This window comes from Rattus rattus, chromosome 6, assembly GCF_011064425.1.
Source record: "Rattus rattus isolate New Zealand chromosome 6, Rrattus_CSIRO_v1, whole genome shotgun sequence".
NCBI classification, from domain to species: Eukaryota; Metazoa; Chordata; class Mammalia; order Rodentia; family Muridae; genus Rattus; species Rattus rattus.
Genome location: NC_046159.1, coordinates 156776597 through 156791894, shown reverse-complemented (window position 1 = coordinate 156791894; position 15298 = coordinate 156776597).

Here is a 15298-nt window from a genome sequence, read left to right as displayed (position 1 = left end):
GTATATCTGCTGGGAAGTGAGGTCTCACCTCAGGCTTGTGCTGATGGACGAGAGGACTAGTCAGCTTCCCCCTGGAGTGTGTAGCCTGCAGTCAGGCTGGAGTTGCCATCAAGAGCTGGCCCTGGACAGTGGCGAGTCAGCATCTCGTGGTGTTTTGTTGGCTGTTCCCATACCGCCTATCACCCTGCCACATGAGGGAGAGCCAAGAAAAGCAACACTGTTCTTGACACCATAAGAAAACTACACACTCAACTGAATCTGTCTGGAAAAGGTCAGGACATTTGGGAAAGGTCAGGGTTCACAGCTGTGAACATGGAGGCAGGCAGCATTCTGCTCAGGATGGCTTCTGCATACACAGCAGGAGACAAAGACTCCAAGCTCCCCAGGCCAGGCCTTGCTCCTCTCCGTCTCCTCATGTCTCTTTCTCTTACTTTCTTAAGGATAAAGGCAGCATACATTTTTCAGATCTTCCCCAAAGAAAGCCTGTCTAAGTGGCACCCTTAAGCAGTTTTATTATGGTGGCACTGAGGTACATCAAGGTAAAGTCACACAGGATTCTGACAGTCTGTGCTCACCCGGTCAAGGCACCCATGTGTGACTGCTGAGATGTAAGGTAGTCAGGTACCCTGGGGCCTTGCAGAGGGACCCTGGCTTTCATTACTCAGTGGCTGCTGCTTTCCACAGGCTAACAGGCAAGCATTTGAGGCGGATGATGTGTAGAAGTGTTAGATAATATTATAGTTGCCAGAGTAAAAAAGAACGGGGTAGGATCGGCATACAACCTCCAGAGCACCAACGAACATCACCAAAAGGGGTCAGGGCATCAGACAGGGCAGTGTGGTAAACTGTGCTGCTCCTTAGATGTCTAACACCACCTGCTGGAGTGTCCCGCTCGCCTTCCCCGGGGGAGATCAGAACTCAGAACTTGAAGTACGACTTCTACAGGATGCACGGCATTCTTACACCCTTGTACAGTTGGGAAAAAAATGGAAATGCAGCCATTAGAAGTTGGGGACTTATGTTATTTGCAAGGTGAAAGTGGTGTTTCACGCCTATATTCCCAGAGCTGGGGACTGCCCATCCAGCTTCAACTGCTGGGTTAGTTCTGGGCCAAAATAAGTAAGTTAAATAAACAAACAAACAAATAAACAAACAAAAAAGTGGATAGCATACACCTGACAAATATGTGAGGTTGTTCACTGACCTCTGACCTCCTTGTTCACATGTGAGCATTCACACACTCACTGCAAATAGACTCAGGCTCATACACCCCATCTCTCGACAGGAAAACAGGCCAGGCCACTCCCTCCACACAAGCACTTGTGGGGCAGGGGTCTGAGCACCCAGTAAACGCAAGTTTTCTTGGATGGTTTGGGTTGAATGATTTTTCAAAGCACTCCCAGCGATCCATTCTTTACATCCTGGAGTTAAAAGTGCTTCACTCCAGTGATTTACACATCACAGAACCAATACTGTGTGAGTGGGGCCAGAGCTGGGGTAGAGGCTCGGAAGTCATTTCTCTTTTAAACTCAGAAGGTAAAGTCCAACCCCAAAGGGCTGTGCACTCAAATCCCTGTTTATCTCCAATACCGTTTCTTTTGAAAAAAGCCAATATCTCAGAAAAAGATTAAATCAATAGCTTGGCATATGAGACGTTTGGTCTGGGCTTCAGGGAGGATGCCCGTCATGAGCAATGAAAATGTCTTAATCAGAGGGCCACATGCTACAGGTGTGGCCAGCAGCCGCTGAGGTGGCCCCTGATGACCCTGGAATTCACAGCTTGTGTTATGCTGTATCCTTGAGGATGGCCAGGCATGCATGGCTACTTGATCTGAGAGACAGAATAAGGCATATGTGATAGGATGTCAGTGCTCTCGTACCTCAGTCGGTACAGCGCCTGCCTCCTCTCTGTAGGACCCTGGGTAATAGGTGTGCTACAGTGCCCAGATTTTATGTGAGTTCTGAGGATTCAAATCCAGATCATCACACATGAATAACAAAGTCTTTGACCACTAAGCTATTTCCCAAGTCCCAATGGGTCTTTTATTTAATTATTTTTGTCTTCCCCAAACTGAAAAATGCATTTAGAAAAGAACTATTCTTTATCTAGTAATTTATAGATAGTAATATTAGTAAATTTATTCTTCTAATGGCATAGCCTAGGACAATGAATATTACTAAACCTTTGTGTAATGAAATGTTCATCTTAGGCTTGCAGAAGAAAACATTTCAATTTCTCCAAGAAAGGCTAAGAGATATGATTCTAAGTGCTACGACAGTGAGTGAATATTCAAGACCTTACTTCTAAAGGACATTATGAGAAAACATTTGTATCATGGTGATATCGCAGGTGAGAAGGACGTAGAGTAGACCTCCCTGCATGGGGTAGATTTTTCTAGAGAGCATTAACAAATGATGGCTACTTATCTTTCTGGAAAAATACAACAACTATCTAATTGTAAGTCTGTATTGCTTTTATGTTGATGAGGAAATGGACAAACCAGAACCAGAGCCTGCCCCAGCTCAAGAAGTTTGGGAAGGGCTTGGTGTTTCCCCATGAGGTGCCTAGAGCCTATAGAAGCCTTTGTCAAGGTGATAGAGGCCTGGGACAAGACCGCCTCAGTCACTCCTGTATGTGTGCCGAGGTACGGACAAATGGTGAGAAGTGGACCGGAAGGCCAACAAGATGGTCCAGCAGGTGACCCAAGGCTGGTGACTCAAGCTCAATGCCCAAAACTCACATGCAAGGAGAGGAGAGAACTTGTTCCTACAAATTGTCCTTCGGTTCCCTCAGTGTGCTGTGGTATGCACGCGTGCATGCGCACACACACACGCACGCACACACACACACACACACACACACACACAAGAAATAAATTTCGAAACATACAAAACAAAATATGTATGATAGAAAATACCAGAATTCTTTATGTGCAGTAAGTTCCAGGATATTTGTTAATTTCCTGTTATTTTTCCCCCCAAATGGAAAAGTTAGTTCTCATTGTGATTTACATCAAAAGTGTGTTAGGGCCACTAGCCCTTCTTATCCAGTGTTACCCAAATTCATGGCACCTAGGCTGTCTAGCATGGTGACTGTTGTTTGCAAAGGAACAATGGTTTCCTGGGCCAGCTGAATGCTGGCTCTCTTCCCTCACCTGGATTCTTCCTGGGTACCTTCAACAGAGGATGCTCAGAGGATATAGTAGCCAGCATCTGCAGGGCAGGCAGAGACTGCAAACAAGGAAGTCCCTGGCCACGTCACTGGGGTGTGGCTCTTTATCCTTTGGTCTGAGACTGGACTGCTCTCCTTTGCATGTGGGGGTGAGCCCGGCTCTTACTCTGGTTCTGGTGGTTGGCTAAATGCTAATCTCGGGAGCCTGAGCTCCCTACTGAGGCTCCTAAGCATAGGGTTACCCTAGCCAAACAGCCACTGGTGGGAACAGCTGTGAGTGCTTTTAAGTCCTGGAATCACTCTTAACGACAAGGCAAAACGAAGCACACCCACTATCTTTTCAGCCCTTGGGTTAGATTGTACATTTGAGGATGCTGCCAAGCTTCCAGGCAGCAGTTGGAGAACCAGTGGGTACACAATAAACACTTTACCTCTGTTCCTTGCACTCAGCTGGGTGCTGTTAAGATCCTGGGGTGCTACCTGCAGTCAAGCACAGATCTACAGGGCTGTTTTCACTTGGCTGGTTCTGTATCTTAGGCATGGTGGGGGCGTGAGGTGGGTGACTTTTCAGCTGCTTTCAAAGCCTTGTGGATAAACATGTTTTATTACTTGAAAGTGTCTCACAAAGAGAAAACACAAATTATGAGTTCTGATTCCTAGCATTGGTGAAACTTTCTCACATTTTGGGCTGCCTAGAATCCACACCCTTTTTACCAAGTAGGATCTTCCTTACAAGGCCTGAGCTGCCTTTTACTATGGTACCAAATACCTAGCTAGTCTCCTTCTAGTCATCCTTGCAGACAGAGTAAAGATATGTGACCAGGGACTATATCAATGGTTATACCAGCAACAAGCTTTGAATCTGAATCTAGTGGGAGAAGCCATCAGAATTCTGGGGCTCAGAGATGCTGGGATTCAGGGAGGCCGGGGCTCAGGAATGCTGGGGTCAGGGAGGCTGGGACTCAGGGAAGCTGGGACCCAGGGATGCTGGGGCTCAGGGATGCTGGGACCCAGGGAGGCTGGGACTCAGGGAAGCTGGGACTCAGGGAGGCTGGAGCTCAGGGAAGCTGGGCCCCAGGGAGGCTGGGGCTCAGGGATGCTGGAGCTCAGGGATTCTAGGGCTCAGGGAGGCTGGGGCTCAGGGATGCTGGGACTCAGGGGTTCTAGGGCTCAGGGAGGCTGGGGCTCAGGGATGCTGGGACTCAGGGATGCTGGGACCTAGGGATGCTGAGGCTCAGGGATGCTGGAGCTCAGGGAGACTGGGACTCAGGGATTCTAGAGCTCAGGGAGGCTGGAGCTTGGCGAAACTATCTTAGTGAGGATTGGAAAGAGGGATGCTGGAGCTCAGATCTGCTAGAGATCTGTGCCCTCTTACAGTGTTTGAAACAGTGAGAGATAACCACTCTTCCATCCCCCATTCTCTGTGATGAGAGCATCAGGGGCCATACCAGACCCTCCCATTTTCCACAAGCATTAGTAAAAGACACAGAGTAAGAGTCAAGCTCTGTCCTGTCCAAATCCCCACTACCTGTGGGGTTGAGTATCTGGGCATCGGAAAGAATGGAGGAAGTGATAGGTCCTAAGTCAGAATCCAGAGACTGTCCCTGTTCTGTGACCATGGTCTTTTTCCTTTCTCCAACCTGTCTTCTCAATATCCATAGACCAACCCAGTGACATCATGGCCTTGTGATATTAAAACACAAATCACCCCTCAGAGATCCCTGCTGTGAGTGCTCCCTTCTCTGATGTTGTTTCACTCAAATTAGAAGTATATATCATCTTTATGTGCTTTCAGAAGTCATTAAATAAGCCATCAGAGTGGCAGTGGCTACCAAGACAAGTGACATGAACATTTTAGGGGTGTTTAGGGACTGTTATTTCTATAGATCATATGGGAACCAGGCAGGATCTGGTGAGGTATTGAGCTATGTTCTCTCCTTCACCAGATAAAAGCCTGTAAGGCACAGCAAGGTGAGGGACCCACTTGGGGTTAGGCCATCAGATGCAGTGCCTAGCAACCACTCATATTCCCTATCTGTGCAGGGCTGTTCCAAGGTCATCACGGTGAAGTTCCTGCAGCCAATCAGAAGTCCTGAGCTGTGGGCTTTTAAGATTTTATTTTTGAGATGCTTGGGGCAAAGTCGAGAAAGGAACACAACACAGCTTTGGGCTCATCCTCTTCTTAGTCCACATTTCGTTTTTAATTTTACTTTTTAGGTTTATTTATTTTATTTAATGTGTATGAGTGGTTTGCCTGTCTGTGCAGCACACACAGACCTAGAACTGGAGTTACAGGCTGTTGGGAGCCACCAGGTAGATGCCAGTTACTTAGCCTGGGTCCTCTTCAAGAACAGTCAGTGTTCTTAACTTGTGAGGAATCTCTCCAGCCCTGATATAATTTTTTTTGGAAGGGGGTTGGTTCTAGAAGTCAACCCTAGACCCTCGAGCATGCTGGGGAAGCACTCTATCACTGAGCTCTAATTTGTCAAGAATATTACTTTCACTTAGCAGACTTTGAGGTTGGAAAGGTGACTCAGTGGTAAGGACTTGTACTGCTCTAGCACAGGACTCAAGTTTGGTTCCCAACCCTCACATCAGGTGACTCACAACCAACAGTCACTTCAGCTCCAGAAGATCCAGCCCCTCTGATCTCCATGAGCTCCTGCGACCATATGCGCACACTCCACAGTGGCATGGAAAGAGAAAGCTTTACAATTGGTTAGCAGATGTGCTGGCTAGGTTTCCCGTCAGCCTGATACCAGCTAAGTCCTCTGAGAGGAGTGAGCCTCAATGAGAAAATGTCCCCATGAACCAGGCCACAGGCAGGCCTGTAGAGCCTCCTCTTGGTTGTTTTTATGTTTGTTTTCTGGGACAGGGTTTCTCTGTGTCACCCTGGCTTTCTTGGGACTTTCTCTGTAGACTAGGCTGGTCTCAAGCTCAGAACTCTGTCTGCCTCTGCCTCCTGAGTGCGGGGATTGAAGTGCCTCCATGCCCAGCTGGTAGGACACTGTCTTAATCAGTAGCTGTGGGGGAGGGTCTAGCCCACTGTGGGTGGTGCTAGCCCTGGGCTGGTGATCCTCAATTTTATAAGAAAGCCAGCTGAACAAGCCATGTGGATAAAGTCAGTAAGCAGCACCCTTCTGTGGCCTCTGCATCAGCTCCAGCCTCCAGGTTCCTGCCCTGTGTGAGTTCCTGTCTTTACTGCTTTTGATAGCAAACGGTTATATGGAACTGAGAGTGAAATAAACCCATTTCCCTCACAAGTTGTCTTTGGGCCTTTGGTCATGATGTTTCACCACAGCACTAGTAACCCTAACTGAGACAACAGACTATGCACCGTGTTTAACAATAAAAGCTGGGTTATTTCCTTTGCAGGACACGGACAAGGAAGCCAGCTGCTGCTGCAGGTGTATGCAGCCATCTTGGCACCGTGTGTGTTCTTAGGCTGTATTGTGTTGCTTAAGCAATGAGATAAGTAGAGATGAGCAAACTTGTGTTTCTCACAATTGTGGAAGCTGAGGTGTCCAGGAGCAAGGGGACTGTAACGCAGCAGAAAGGCAAAGACTGAGGAGAGGACAGAGACGCAGGACGGTCCTGAGTAGGTGTGCGTGTGAACACATGCTATCATGTGGGAGCAGCTGAGACCCTCTCTAGGACAGGGCAGAGCTCACAGATGCTCCTCTTCTCAGGAGAGCCTGCAGAGCTGTTTCTCCAGGATGACTCTCCATCCCTGAGTCTAACCCTGAGGACAGTCTCTCACCTACGTCTGGTCAACAGCAGATACAAAGATGCTGTCTACGAAGTTCAAAACCCAAAGTGACAGCACATACTGGCAAGGATGTCCACTCATCCATTGCTAGTAGGAGTGCAAAAAAGAAGATACTGTTTACGCTGTCAATTGGGCATGGCACCGAACACTGGCCTCTCCACACTGCAGTGCGGTTTGCTCCTGATCTGCCTGCAAAGGCGCTGGTCCCAAGGGTGTACCCTAATACATTTCCACATGCATATCTTCATCATAACATCTGTTTCCTGGGGAACCTGGTCATCATTCATTGACTATAATATATAATGTTAAGACGACCCTAGTACTTACAGTGGCATAAGTATTATACAGGGTTAGGCATTAGAAACTTAAAGCAAGACTGCATGCTTCATTCAGACCAGTGGGAGACAACATTATAGCAAATCTAGAGAGACTGACTTCTTATATGCTCAGTTGGAAGGGTAGTGTCTCAAGCCAGCAGGAGGTTGGCAGCCCAGTGGATGGTTTGTCAAATGCATTCATGTTCACCACAGACCAAAACACATAGTCAGGGTCTTGAGGACCCAGCTCACACAGCTTCTTGGGGTCAGGTGACTTACACAGGTGGCTGTGTCTCTTGTGAGGTTCAGCCAGGCCCTTAAGAATGTCCCCTCCCTGAGCTGGGCAGAATGGCATGGTCCCCAGACAGCCACCATTCACATTGTATTCAGTCATTGTTTTGTACACTTTGTGCCATCCCTAAGCAGAAAGACACCGTGAGCAACATGCATGGGTGTGGACCTTGACTTCATTATATTTTCACAGGATATATGATAATTCTGTTTTTTAGTGTGAATATGTGTTGGTCCTTGAGTTATCTGCAGGATTAGTTATTTCTAATCCTGGGAAGTTACAACTAATAGAATAAATCATTTGCAATTCCTGGAAGTGGTGTTCTTAGGTCACCCCACTAGGGATGACCTGGGAGGTGAGCATATCCTTTCTTTGCTGGAGCCAGTACTTTCTGACCCTGGTGAGTTACCTCGCCTTTGTCCCCTGGAGAGGTCCCTTGTCTAGCAGGTAGCCACTGGCATAGAAGCCGTGGAACCTCAAGTCCATCCATTACAAAGTTCACTTAACTGTCCAAGAACAACCCATTTCCCTTTGGGCCTCCATGAGTGTAATTCATGTCCTATGTCACATGTATTTCTAGACTAGTCACTATCACGGAATTAGTTAAATTGGCATAACACTATTCCTATGAGACCCACATAGCTTTCTCTAGAATGAAGGGTTGCTAACTGTGTGTGTCTGTGTCTCCACTGATGTCTGGCTTGCAGCTCCAAATGCTGCAGTGTAACAGAAAGAGGCAAGAAGGAAAGACGTCTCTAATAGTGGAAAGGGTAAGAAACTGTAGAACCAGAAGGCTCTGGGATTGTGCTCTTGAAGCTGCTGTCTTCCACCCAAAGGAGGCTTTGCTACACGCTGGCCTGCCTGTATCTTAGCCTGGGAGATGGGGTGAACATCGCACAGAGCTGGACCTTGGACCATAGGGACAGACCCAACTCCTGCCCTTTGTACCTACAGTTTCCACAACCCCTACACCAAAGCAAAACGTTCTTCAAATAAGTCCTTAAATAGGCTCTAGGTCAGAGCTATAGTGTAGAGAAGTGTAGTGTGCAGGCCTGTCTGAGGAAGGAGGACTTGCTCACTAGAACTTGTGATGGAGCCTGAGGTTGGCCCAGGAGGACATACTCTGTCACAATCAGTGGGATTCCTTGAATCCCACGATGCACCATGATGCTTTGGTCCGGAACAGACTGAGTATGTAGCCCAGTGCCAGATGATTACAGTGTGTTGTGCTGCTACGGCCATTTTAGTGTGGGTAAGCATACTCTTTCATTGCCTGACAGGTCCCCTCTCAGAATGTCTTGTGGTTAACCAGTGTGGCTGTAGTTCTTTCTAGTGAGCACAAGCTGGTCGTCTAGGTGACAGATTCTGGGGAAGCACAGTGAGAAGACTCTCCCGCAGTGCCATGACCAACATAACCTATGGTAAAAAGAAAACTTTGGGTTTATGATACCAATAAGCTGAAAACTCACCACTGTCAAAGTAAGGAGGCAGGCATAATGGCAGGATCGACAGCCGAGAGCTCACAACCAGAGAAAGAACTGGAAAGCCTGGGAGAACGAGGCCTGACGCTCACAAAGCTCTGTCCCGGTGACATTCTTTCTGTAGTGAGGCTAAAGTTACCAAAACAGCACCACCAACCAGAAAGTAAGTTTTCACATGCCCAAGACTCAGGGTGGCACTTATCATTCAAACTACCATACCCAGAAAGGAAGGAGTTTGTGGGTGCCTATGGCCTCCCAGGGACTATCTGGGCGTTAGGCTGTGGGGGCAGGGAGGTAGGACTGGCCAGAGAATCCTGCATCTCGGGCAAGGTGCAGTCACAGAGCAGTGCCCATCCAAAGATGTGATGCTTGTGGGGGGTAAGGGATTCTTACAGACTGAAGAGCATCTCACCAAATTCCTAACCCCTAGGCCAAAATGGCTCATAAGAAACAATAGTGATAGTTATGGAAATCATGAGATATCCATCCATGGCCCACAAAGGGGCTATGGCCATTCAGTCTTGCCAAGTGTCTGTGTGAGGCATGTCTATTTTAGGGTGTTCATAAATACATGTGTCCCAGGAGTGTGACATGTATCTGACTGCTATACTTGGTACTGTGACACTAACTTCTGTGGTTTGTTTAAGATATGCTGCTGCTGACAGCCAGGCAAGGCCACTCCTCTTAGGTCTGAAGTCTCAACACCTCCTGCTCTATCACCCTGTGACAGTTAGACTTTTGCAGTTTTTCCATGATTACTAAGTGAAGTAATTCTTACCTGCCAGAGGCATGCACACGTGCGTTCTTGTACACCAGAGAGTTTCTGTGTTATGTGTGCTATGGTCACACAGCGAATGCTTGGGGAACAGGCACCAGGCTGGCAGTTTACTGGTTATATGTTTACTGAGCTTTCCCCTTGGAGAAAGGTGTGTGTGTGTGTGTGTGTGTGTGTGTGTGTGTGTGTGTGTGTGTGTGTAGGGGGCGGTAAGGAAGCAGGTAAGAAGAGGAAGAAAGCTTCAAGGTAGTCTTAACAATGCCTTGACAATACCTGGATCCGAGAGCCCACAGGGAAGTACAGAATTTATCCTCACCCAATGAAGGCGCTACTTTTGCCTAAGAGTCAAGGAGGTCTTTAAGCCTTGGGTTGCCCCACCCAGCAGGATGACGCTCTTTACTTGGAGCCTGGGCCCACGTTAGAGAGCATATGTCAACACCATGATTCAGGGGAGGGGCATGGATCTCATGACATCCTAGAGACTAGAGACTGAAGGTCAGCCATACAGAGCCCCAGTTAAGGTTCCAGACACCAGATTTCCTGTGAACATCTTTGGGAAGCAAGATTACTATTGGCTTGCTGTCTCCAGGAACTGACACCAGGAGCCACATGCTTGGCACTCTCTGGGTTCCGCCTCGAGCTTTTCCCCTCTGCAGATTTTAATCAGTGTCTTTGCACTTTAATAAACCATAACCTGAATAAAACTACTCTCAGATTCTTGAGTCCTCTGGTCAGTTATGAACTTGAGGATGGTTCTGGGGTGGGGATAGGGAGGGGGCCTTGTGGACTATTCCTGGACCTTACGCTCACCAATTCTCTCTTGCTACCAGAAAAGGTGGGGCATGCAGATAGAGCCAGCCTCAGAGTCCCCTTCACCTGGAGTCCCTCCTACTGGTCCACCAGAGAGATAATGCTTAGCTCTAGTCAGAGGAAATTTGGGAGCCACAAGTGATGCTTACAATACATGCTAGTTTATGTGCACTAGTGCACACAATACATGCGCTATATATCAATAAATGAGTGATATATGGTATATGCACATGTGTGTATACATGTGTCTTTGGGGTACTCTGGATACACATGGTAACACTGGGGCATGAGTGTCACTATACGGGAAATGTCACAGGTAAGTCCAGGTAATATGTATGTGTCAGTGTTCTCAAAGGTGCCTGGGATTCCTGGGACCCTGTAACTCACTTGAAATCATTTCAACATGCATGAACTATGCAGTGGTCTTTGTCTCTGTCTCTCTGTCTCTCTGTCTCTGTATCTCTCTGTCTGTCTCTGTCTCTGTTTCTGTCTCTGTCTGTTTCTGTCTCTGTCTCTGTCTCTCTGTCTCTCTCTCTCTCTCTGTCTCTCTCTGTCTCTCTCTCTCTCTGTCTCTCTCTCTTTCTGTCTCTCCGTCTCCCCCAACACCCCAGCAGCTATCGATAAGCCATAGCTTCTCAGCTAGGGGTTGGATTTCCTGATCCCGCTCTTCTCCATGCTGGGACTTAGTCTGGCTTGTGCTTGCACAGTCCTGGGATGCTGATGTGAGTTCATATGTACCAGTGCCCTGTCTAACAAATTTTGTTTCCTGGTGGTCATCCATGGTCTCTGGCTCTTCCAGTGTTTCTGCCTTCTCTTCTGAAGAGATCCCTGAGCCACGGGAGGGGTATGTGTGATCTAGACATTCTGTTTAGGGTTGAGCATACCCAGTTGTTTAGTCTCTGTCTTTTGACCAGTTGTAGGCTGCTAGCTAGTACTGTGAAAGTCTATCGGTAGGGATGAAGCTTCTCTCAAGTTCTAGAAGGTAATCAAGAACATTGGCGATAGCCAGTAATGTTTGTCTATAGGCCCACACTAGCTACCAACTCCGAAAGAGGTAACCCAACTGGTCAGTGGGACTTATAGTTGTTAGTTTCTTAGGCTGTGGTAGTAGGGCGATGCCACTCTCTTACAGGCCAGCTCCATTTTGACTCTTCATATGCCTACAGTAATAGGTTTCCGTAGACCTTCGGAATGGTGTTATTTATTCCTCTTTACATTCCTTCCTCTATTCTACCCTCCGATTCCCACCCTATTTAACCCTTCCTGTTTCACTCTTCCTTTTTAACCCCTTTATGCTACTGTGTTCTATCTTCATCCCTTAGAGTTTTCCCATGGCCCCTTCCTAATTTCCTGAACTCTGTGGGTATCTCAAATAAAACACACAGATCTAAAGATTCAAAGCCGGCACCAAAAGATGAGAGAAAACATCTCTGGATCTGGATTACCTAACCCAGAAAGAAGGGTTGTTTCCAACGTCATCCATTTACCTGTGGATTTCTTTTTTTTAACTGTTGTGTAATGTACCACTGCTCCATTATTCATCCATCGGTGGGTGTACATCTAGGCTGTTTTTCCATTTCCTGAATGCTGAAAATAGATCAACAAAAAACACAGATGAGCAATTGTCACTTGCAGGATGTCTCTACTAGAGTGGGGTGTCCTTTGCTATATAGAAGTGTTTCTGTTTCATGAAGACACATTTATTAATTGTTGATCTTAGTGCCTGCACCGCTGGGGTCCTATTCAGAAAGTGTTTTCCTGTGCCAATGAGTTCAGGCCTGTTCCCTACTTTCTCTCCTATCAGATTCGGGTCATCAGGCCTTATTTTGATGTTGAGTTACTTGGAGTTTATTGTTAAAAAGAGTGAGAGGTAAGGATCCAGTTTTATTCTTCTATATGCAAAGATCCTGTTTCACCATTTGCTGAAGGTTCTGTCTTTTCTACAGTTGTTGGCCTCTTTGTTAAGTCAGATGTTTGAAGGGGTGTGGGTTGACGTGTGGGCCCTCAGTTCTAGTCCATTAATCAACATGTCTGTGTGATGGTTGTTTTTATCATAGCTACAGCTCTGTGTAGAACTTAGAAGCTGGGATGGTAACATTCTTTAAAAAAAATTCAGGATTGTTTTGGCTATGCTGGGTCTTTTGTATTTCCATATGTTGTGGTTTCACTCATGTGTTTCACTATGCTTGGTCCATGAGAAGTGGCACTATTAAAAGGTGTAGCCATGTTGGAATAGGTGTGGCCTTGTTAGAGGAGGCGTGTCACTGTGTATGTGGGCTTCTAGGATGCCTACCACCCACGCACTGCCCAGTGCAGAAGAGAGTCTCCTGCTGACTGCAGATCAAGATATAAAACTCTTGGCTCTTTCGGCTCCGAGACTTCCTGAATGCTGCTATGCTTTCCACCATGATGATAATGGGCTGAACCTCTGAAGCTGTAAGCCAGTGCTAATTAGATGTTGTCCTTTACAAGACTTGCCTTGGTCATAGTGTCTCTTTACAGCAGTGAAAACTTAACTAAGACACCATATAAAATCTAAGATTTTTTTTTCAGTTTCTTTAAAGAATTGCATTGGGATTTGATAGGGACTTCAAATCTGTAGATTGCTTTCGGCAGAATGACCATTTTCGTATTATTAATCCTACCTGTCATAAGTATGGAGGAGCTTTCCTGATTTAAGTGTCCTCTTCTATTTCTTTTTTTCCAATGTAATAAATAAATAAGAGAAAGAAGCCTGAGTACAGTGTCAGTCAGATGACCAAGATTAGCATCAGCATTGATGACTGGGACCTTCATGTGGATGATGAAATGACACTTTTCTGTGTTCTCCCTGAAAGTCACAACCTGTCCTAGGCATGGAAAGTATAGCAGACAGTCTCAGCTGAAGGGTGTCCCACAGAGTTATTAACCAGGACACTCCCTTCAAAGCCAGGGTCAAAGAAACAGGAAAATAGTGACAGCCAAGAAGACAGGGCAAGTAAATTCAATGTGGTGTCCTAGGGGGGATCCTCGGATGCAGAAAGTATATTAGAGGAAAGCAAGGAACAAGAATGACACATATGGGTCTGGAGAGATGGTTCAGCAGTTAAGGCTGATTTTCCAGAGAATCCGGGTTTGAATCCCATCACTCCCATACCAGCTCATAACTCTCTGCAACTACAGTTCCAGAGGATCTGACACCCTCTTCTGTTCTTCAAATGCACTAGGCACACAATTGTGTGCAGGTATACACGCAGGCAAAATACCCATTACATAAAATTGGTTAGTTAAATAAAGAGTGAAGTGTGGGAGTTAGTTGCTATGATGGCTATCCCTGGTTATCAACTTGACTAAATCTGGAATAAGTTATAATCCAGAAATGGAGGGCTCACCTGTGACCCAGATCTTGAGGCTGGAAGACACACACCCTCAATCCGGATCTTGAGGCACACCTTTTAATCTGGACGTATCTTTTGCTGGAGGCCTATATAAAGACAATGGAAGAAGAGCGGGTTTAATCTTCTTTGCCTGCTTGCACTTACTTGCACACCTACTGGAGCTCACTTCTTCAGCATCGCAGCTTATACAGAAGACCAGCTAAACCACCCAGCCTGAGCAACCGCCAGACCTTGGACTTCCCATTCACAGCTGCCCACTGCTGGGTTAGTCGGACTGCAGCCTGTAAGTCATTCCGATAAATCCCATATTTATCCTCCATAGATTATGTGACTCTAGAGAATCCTGACTAATATGGGAGTTGGTACCTGGCATGCCTCTAGAGGAACAGAAGTATGAGGATGAATCTTTTAAGTATCCAGAAGAGTCATAATTTACCAGCAACTGAAACCTCTCCAGTTACTCGCCTGGGAGCTTAAAGAATATTGAAAGGTCATGCTGGAAACTATACTTCAAATTTAAAGAAACAAATGCCTTGGATCATCTTGATCCATCAACTTTGACTGGCAATGGATTAAGTGACTCAGTATATGAAACTTTCTACACTTTGGGGGAAAATAAGGAAAATGATTTTGCTGGTTGGTTGCTCTTAACGTCTCTGGATAAGTTGATAGAGGCAAGGAATGAGCTCCATGATAAAAATTGACTGGCTCTGGATCCCAATAAACAATCCAAAGGTTTCTAAGTGTGCCTTGGGAGAAAATCTTCTCTCCAGTAGCCAGAGAGCTTGTGTTGCAGAAATCAAACTGAAGCCCTCATTATGATGAATTACAGCGAAAATTCAAGTCTCAGCCTCATAGGGAGTCGATGGTTAAATTAGGACAATAACTGACAAAGAATGGGATCCTGTAACTTAGGATGGGATGTGTGGGAGGACTCTGTTGAAGATGAGAGTTTTGAATCTTTAGATTCTCAAGGGTTTTCCCCACTTGAGGAAGTAGTGCCCTCAGCCCCACCCCTTGGAATGAGGAAATTAATCCCTCAGAACCTGATAAACCAGCAGTGATTTTCTCTGAAGAAAATGCCAGGCAAGACAATACTGATGCTCCTCAAGGCCCACCAATAGTTGCCTCTAGACCCATAACCAGACTGAAGGCAAAGCAGGACCCTAGAGGGGAGATAGGAAGTGTAGTCCATGAGGAAATTCGCTATACTACTAAGGAGCTTAATGAGTTTGCTAATTCATTCAAGCAGAAGTCTGGGGAATGTGTGTGGGAATGGATTTTAAGGGTGTGGGATAATGGTGG